This window comes from Nothobranchius furzeri, unplaced genomic scaffold (assembly GCF_043380555.1).
Source record: "Nothobranchius furzeri strain GRZ-AD unplaced genomic scaffold, NfurGRZ-RIMD1 Scf040, whole genome shotgun sequence".
Classification (NCBI taxonomy): domain Eukaryota; kingdom Metazoa; phylum Chordata; class Actinopteri; order Cyprinodontiformes; family Nothobranchiidae; genus Nothobranchius; species Nothobranchius furzeri.
In genome coordinates this window covers 178,171-185,670 of record NW_027223057.1, presented here as the reverse complement: position 1 = coordinate 185,670, position 7,500 = coordinate 178,171, and positions in this window count along the sequence as shown.

The following is a 7,500-nucleotide window of genomic DNA, read 5'->3' as shown; positions in this document are numbered from 1 at the left end:
AGCTGATGGCGGGGTGGAGGAGCAGAAGCCAGCCTCCAGCAGCTGATGGCGGGGTGCAGGAGGTGCAGGCAGCCTCCAGCAGCTGATGGCGGGGTGCAGGAGCAGCAGGCAGCCTCCAGCAGCTGATGGCGCGGTGCAGGAGCTGCAACCAGCCTCCAGCTGGTGATGGCGGGGTGGAGGAGCTGCAGCCAGCCTCCAGCAGCCAGCCCCCAGCAGCTGATGGCGGGGTGGAGGAGCAGAAGCCAGCCTCCAGCAGCTGATGGTGGGGTGCAGGAGCTGCAGCCAGCCTCCAGCAGCCAGCCTCCAGCTGGTGATGGCGGGGTGGAGGAGCAGCAGCAGACAGCCTCCAGCAGCCAGCCAGCCTCCAGGAGCTGATGGCGGTGTGTGGGAGCAGCAGCCAGCCTCCAGCGTTCAGCCAGCATCCATCAGCTGATGGCGGTGTGAAGGAGCTGCAGCCAGCCTCCAGCAGGTCATGGTGGGGTGGAGGAGCAGCAGCCAGCCTCCAGCAGCTGATGGCGGGTTGCAGGAGCTGCAGCCAGCCTCCAGCAAATGATGGCGGGGTGCAGGAGCTGCAGGCAGCCTCCAGCAGCTGATGGCGGGGTGCAGGAGCAGCAGGCAGCCTCCAGCTGCTGATGACGGGGTGCAGGAGCTGCAACCAGCCTCCAGCTGGTGATGGTGGGGTGGAGGAGCTGCAGCCAGCCTCGAACAGCTGATGGCAGGGTGCAGGAGCAGCAGCCAGCCTCCAGCAGCTGATGGCGGGGCGCAGGAGCTGCAGGCAGCCTCCAGCAGCTGATGGCGGGGTGCAGGAGCAGCAGCCAGCCTCCAGCTGGTGATGGCGGGGTGAAGGAGCTGCAGCCAGCCACCAGCAGCTGATGGCGGGGTGAAGGAGCTGCAGCCAGCCACCAGCAGCTGATGGCGGGGTGGAGGAGCTGCAGCCAGCGTCCAGCAGCTGATGGTTGGGTGGTGGAGGAGCAGCAGCCAGCCTCCAGCAGCTGATGGCGGGGTGCAGGAGCAGCAGCCAGCGTCCAGCAGCTGATGGTTGGGTGGAGGAGCAGCAGCCAGCCTCCAGCAGCTGCTGGCGGGGTGCAGGAGCAGCAGCCAGCCTCCAGCAGCTGATGGCGGGGTGCAGGAGCTGCAGGCAGCCTCCAGCAGCTGATGGCGGTGTGCAGGAGCTGCAGCCAGCCTCCAGCAGCTGATGGCGGGGTGCAGGGGCTGCAGGCAGCCTCCAGCAGCTGATGGCGGGGTGCAGGAGCTGCAACCAGCCTCCAGCTGGTGATGGCGGGGTGGAGGAGCAGCAGCCAGCCTCCAGCAGCCAGCCTCCAGCTGCTGATGGCGGGGTGGAGGAACAGAAGCCTCCAGCAGCTGATGGCAGGGTGCAGGAGCAGCAGCCAGCCTCCAGCTGGTGATGGCGGGGTGGAGGAGCTGAAACCTGGGTCGGACCTGGTCTGCAGCAGGGCCCATTACCACTCAGAAGCTGATGGCAGTGTGTGTTTAGGTCCCTGCGGGGTGGATGAGCTGAAACCTGGGTCAGACTTGGTGTGCAGCAGGGCTCAGCACCCTCCAGAAGCCGATGACAGTGTGTCTTTAACTCCCTGCCTGGTGGGAGAGCTGAAAGCTGGGTCGGACCTGGTCTTTAGCAGAGCTCAGCAGCCTCCAGAAGCTGATGGCAGTGTGTGTTTCATCCCCTGCGGGGTGGGAGAGCTGAAACGTGGGTCGGACCTGGTCTGCAGCAGGGCCCATCACCATCCAGAAGCTGACGGCGGTGTGTGTTTAAGTCCCTGCGGGGTGGGAGAGCCATAACCTGGGTCGGACCTGGTCTGCAGCAGAGCTCAGCAGCCTCCAGAACCTGATGGCAGTGTGTCTTTAATCCACTGCGGGGTGCAGGAGCTGAAACCTGGGTCGGACCTGGTCTGCAGCAGGGCTCAGCAGCCAGCAGAAGGTGACGGCAGTGTGTGTTTAGTTCCCTGCGGGGTGCAGGAGCTGAAACCTGGGTCGGACCTGGTCTGCAGCAGAGCTCAGCAGCCAGCAGAAGGTGATGGCAGTGTGTGTTTAAGTCCCTGCCTGGTGGGAGAGCTGAAACCTGGGTCGGACCTGGTCTATAGAAGAGCTCAGCAGCCTCCAGAAGCTGATGGCAGTGTGTGTGTTTTGGTCCCTGCGGGGTGCAGGAGCAGGAACCCGGGTCGGACCTGGTCTATAGCGGAGCTCAGCAGCCTCCAGCAGCTGATGGCAGTGTGTGTTTAATTCCCTGCCTGGTGGGAGAGCTGTAACCCGGGTCGGACTTGGTCTGCAGCAGGGCCCATCACCATCCAGAAGCTGATGGCAGTGTGTGTGTGTGTGTGTGTGTTTAAGTCTCTGCCTGGTTGGAGAGCCGATACCTGGGTCGGACCTGGTCTGCAGCAGGGCTCAGCAGCCTCCAGAAGCTGATGGCAGTGTGTCTTTCATTCCCTGCGGGGTGCAGGAGCAGAAACCTGGGTCGGACCTGGTCTATAGCGGAGCTCAGCAGCCTCCAGCAGCTGATGGCAGTGTGTGTGTTAAAGACCCTGCGGGGTGGGAGAGCTGAAACCTGGGTCGGACCTGGTCTGCAGCAGGGCTCAGCAGCCCCCAGAAGCTGATGGCTGTGTGTGTTTAAGTCCCTGCGGGGTGGGAGAGCTGAAACCTGGGTCGGACCTGGCCCGCAGCAGGGCCCATCACCCTCCAGAAGCTGATGGCGGTGTGGGTTTAAGTCCCTGCGGGGTTGAGGAGCTGAAACCTGGGTCGGACCTGGTCTGCAGCAGGGCCCATCACCATCCAGAAGCTGATGGCTGTGTGTGTTTAAGTCCCAGGGGGGTGGGAGAGCCATAACCTGGGTCGGACCTGGTCTGCAGCAGGGCTCAGCAGCCTCCAGTTGCAGATGGCAGTGTGTGTTTAGTTCCCTGCGGGGTGCAGGAGCTGAAACCTGGGTCGGACCTGGTCTATAGCAGAGCTCAGCAGCCTCCAGAAGCTGATGGCAGTGTGTCTTCAATTCCCTGCGGGGTGCAGGAGCTGATACCTGGGTCGGACCTGGTCTGCAGCAGGGCCCATCACCATCCAGACGCTGATGGCAGTGTGTGTTTAAGTCCTAGTGGGCTGCAGGAGCTGAAACCTGGGTCGGACCTGCTCTATAGTAGAGCTCAGCAGCCTCCAGAAGCTGATGGCAGTGTGTCTTTAAGTCCCTGCGGGGTGGGATAGCTGAAACCTGGGTCGGACCTGGTCTGCAGCAGGGCCCATCACCATCCAGACGCTGATGGCAGTGTGTGTTTAAGTCCTAGTGGGCTGCAGGAGCTGAAACCTGGGTCGGACCTGCTCTATAGTAGAGCTCAGCAGCCTCCAGAAGCTGATGGCAGTGTGTCTTTAAGTCCCTGCGGGGTGGGATAGCTGAAACCTGGGTCGGACCTGGTCTGCAGCAGGGCCCATCACCCTCCAGAAGCTGTTGGCAGTGTGTCTTCCATTCCTAGTGGGGCAGGGGAGCAAAGACCTGGGCAGAGGAGCGCCTGTCTGCATCCGATCCGGCCCCTCAGCAGCCCGCCGTGAGCCTTAGAGAACCCCCCCCCCCCCCCAGCGGGCTCCAGGAACCGGGCCCTGCGTCGGACCCAGCTCAGTAAGGCCCTCCCTCGGGCCCTGCAGCAGGTGGCCCCGTCTATGCAGTCGAAAACCCCGCGAAAATCGGTGTAGAAACGCCCGAGAGGCGTGGTGCGGTTCCCCCGGCCGGTACCGGGTCCGGACCGGTCCGGAAGTCCACCCAGAACACTGCCTGGGGCTTCTGGGCGGCTCCCCAGGCGCAGGCAGTCGAAAACCGCGTGAAAATCGGTTCAGAATTGACAAAACGGCGACCTCGTCGCTCCAAAAACTAAGTCCAAACTAAGCCTTTCGCTTATCGCTTAACGCTTAAGGCGGTCGGCCTTATGGCCAGTAAATGAAAAGTGCCTGCGCCCCTGGAGGTTTTGGAAGGTGCGAGCGATGACCATGCTCGGGTTAGTAGGTGAGGCCATCGGAAAACCAGCGTGAGTTGGCGGGTTTGGGTGGCAATCTATTCCAGGCAGAGTCGACTATCTCTGGGCATCAATTTTGGGATTTTTCCGGCTCTGGTTCTGGGAGAAACGCAGGGGCAAAGTGCACGAGCCGCGGCCGATTTTGGTGGCCTGTCCCTGGGCACAAAGTCTGAGGAGTGTGGGCCTGGTTCTCCGAAAAATACCAGTCTGCTGGAGCTCACTCCCATGGCTCCAGGGGGCACGGCACACCCCCCGGTAGCCGACCAAAGTGCTCTACTCGGGCCAGACTCGGACCCACGACCCGGGGTGAGAACCACAACTACTGGTCATCCTTTTGACCTCCAGGGGGCGCGGCAGAGCCTCCCCAGTCCGACGCAAGTGCCCCACTTGGGCCATACTCAGACCCACGGCCCGGGGCGAGAACCACAACTACTGGTCATCCTTTAGACCTCCAGGGGGCCCGGCACAGCCTCCCTAGACCGACACAAGTGCTCCACTTGGGCTGTACTCTGACCCAAGTCCCGGTGCGAGAACCACAACTACTGGTCATCCTTTAGACCTCCAGGGGGCCCGGCACAGCCTCCCTAGGCCGACACAAGTGCTCCACTTGGGCTATACTCTGACCCAAGTCCCGGGGCGAGAACCACAACTACTGGTCATCCTTTTGACCTCATGGTCATCCTTTAGATCTCCAGGGGGCCCGGCACAGCCTCCCTAGGCCGACACAAGTGCTCCACTTGGGCTATACTCTGACCCAAGTCCCGGGGCGAGAACCACAACTACTGGTCATCCTTTAGACCTCCAGGGGGCACGGCACACCCCCCGGTAGCCGACCAAAGTGCTCTACTCGGGCCAGACTCGGACCCACGACCCGGGGTGAGAACCACAACTACTGGTCATCCTTTAGACCTCCAGGGGGCCCGGCACAGCCTCCCTAGTCCGACACAAGTGCTCCACTTGGGCTATACTCTGACCCAAGTCCCGGGGCGAGAACCACAACTACTGGTCATCCTTTAGACCTCCAGGGGGACCGGCACAGCCTCCCTAGACCGACACAAGTGCACCACTTGGGCCATACTCTGACCCAAGTCCCGGGGCGAGAACCACAACTACTGGTCATCCTTTTGACCTCATGGTCATCCTTTAGACCTCAAGGGGGCACGGCAGAGCCTCCCTAGTCCGACACAAGTGTCCCACTTGGGCTATACTATGACCCAAGTCCCGGGGCGAGAACCACAACTACTGGTCATCCTTTAGACCTCAAGGGGGCACGGCAGAGCCTCCCTAGTCCGACACAAGTGTCCCACTTGGGCCATACTCAGACCCACGGCCCGGGGCGAGAACCACAACTACTGGTCATCCTTTAGACCTCCAGGGGGCCCGGCACAGCCTCCCTAGTCCGACGCAAGTGCTCCACTTGGGCTGTACTCTGACCCAAGTCCCGGGGCGAGAACCACAACTAATGGTCATCCTTTAGACCTCCAGGGGGCACGGCACAGCCTCCCTAGTCCGACACAAGTGCTCCACTTGGGCTATACTCTGACCCAAGTCCCGGGGCGAGAACCACAACTACTGGTCATCCTTTAGACCTCCAGGGGGCACGGCAGAGCCTCCCTAGTCCGACACAAGTGTCCCACTTGGGCTATTCTCTGACCCAAGTCCCGGGGCGAGAACCACAACTACTGGTCATCCTTTAGACCTCCAGGGGGCACGACACAGCCTCCCTAGTCCGACCCAAGTGCTCCACTTGGGCTATACTATGACCCAAGTCCCGGGGCGAGAACCACAACTACTGGTCATCCTTTAGACCTCCAGGGGGCACGGCACAGCCTCCCTAGTCCGACACAAGTGCTCCACTTGGGCTATACTCTGACCCAAGTCCCGGGGCGAGAACCACAACTACTGGTCATCCTTTAGACCTCCAGGGGGCACGGCACAGCCTCCCTAGTCCGACACAAGTGCTCCACTTGGGCTATACTCTGACCCAAGTCCCGGGGCGAGAACCACAACTACTGGTCATCCTTTTGACCTCATGGTCATCCTTTAGACCTCCAGGGGGCCCGGCACAGCCTCCCTAGGCCGACACAAGTGCTCCACTTGGGCTATACTCTGACCCAAGTCCCGGGGCGAGAACCACAACTACTGGTCATCCTTTAGACCTCCAGGGGGCACGGCACAGCCTCCCTAGTCCGACACAAGTGCTCCACTTGGGCTATACTCTGACCCAAGTCCCGGGGCGAGAACCACAACTACTGGTCATCCTTTTGACCTCATGGTCATCCTTTAGACCTCCAGGGGGCCCGGCACAGCCTCCCTAGACCGACACAAGTGCTCCACTTGGGCTGTACTCTGACCCAAGTCCCGGTGCGAGAACCACAACTACTGGTCATCCTTTAGACCTCCAGGGGGCCCGGCACAGCCTCCCTAGGCCGACACAAGTGCTCCACTTGGGCTATACTCTGACCCAAGTCCCGGGGCGAGAACCACAACTACTGGTCATCCTTTTGACCTCATGGTCATCCTTTAGATCTCCAGGGGGCCCGGCACAGCCTCCCTAGGCCGACACAAGTGCTCCACTTGGGCTATACTCTGACCCAAGTCCCGGGGCGAGAACCACAACTACTGGTCATCCTTTAGACCTCCAGGGGGCACGGCACACCCCCCGGTAGCCGACCAAAGTGCTCTACTCGGGCCAGACTCGGACCCACGACCCGGGGTGAGAACCACAACTACTGGTCATCCTTTAGACCTCCAGGGGGCCCGGCACAGCCTCCCTAGTCCGACACAAGTGCTCCACTTGGGCTATACTCTGACCCAAGTCCCGGGGCGAGAACCACAACTACTGGTCATCCTTTAGACCTCCAGGGGGACCGGCACAGCCTCCCTAGACCGACACAAGTGCACCACTTGGGCCATACTCTGACCCAAGTCCCGGGGCGAGAACCACAACTACTGGTCATCCTTTTGACCTCATGGTCATCCTTTAGACCTCAAGGGGGCACGGCAGAGCCTCCCTAGTCCGACACAAGTGTCCCACTTGGGCTATACTATGACCCAAGTCCCGGGGCGAGAACCACAACTACTGGTCATCCTTTAGACCTCAAGGGGGCACGGCAGAGCCTCCCTAGTCCGACACAAGTGTCCCACTTGGGCCATACTCAGACCCACGGCCCGGGGCGAGAACCACAACTACTGGTCATCCTTTAGACCTCCAGGGGGCCCGGCACAGCCTCCCTAGTCCGACGCAAGTGCTCCACTTGGGCTGTACTCTGACCCAAGTCCCGGGGCGAGAACCACAACTAATGGTCATCCTTTAGACCTCCAGGGGGCACGGCACAGCCTCCCTAGTCCGACACAAGTGCTCCACTTGGGCTATACTCTGACCCAAGTCCCGGGGCGAGAACCACAACTACTGGTCATCCTTTAGACCTCCAGGGGGCACGGCAGAGCCTCCCTAGTCCGACACAAGTGTCCCACTTGGGCTATTCTCTGA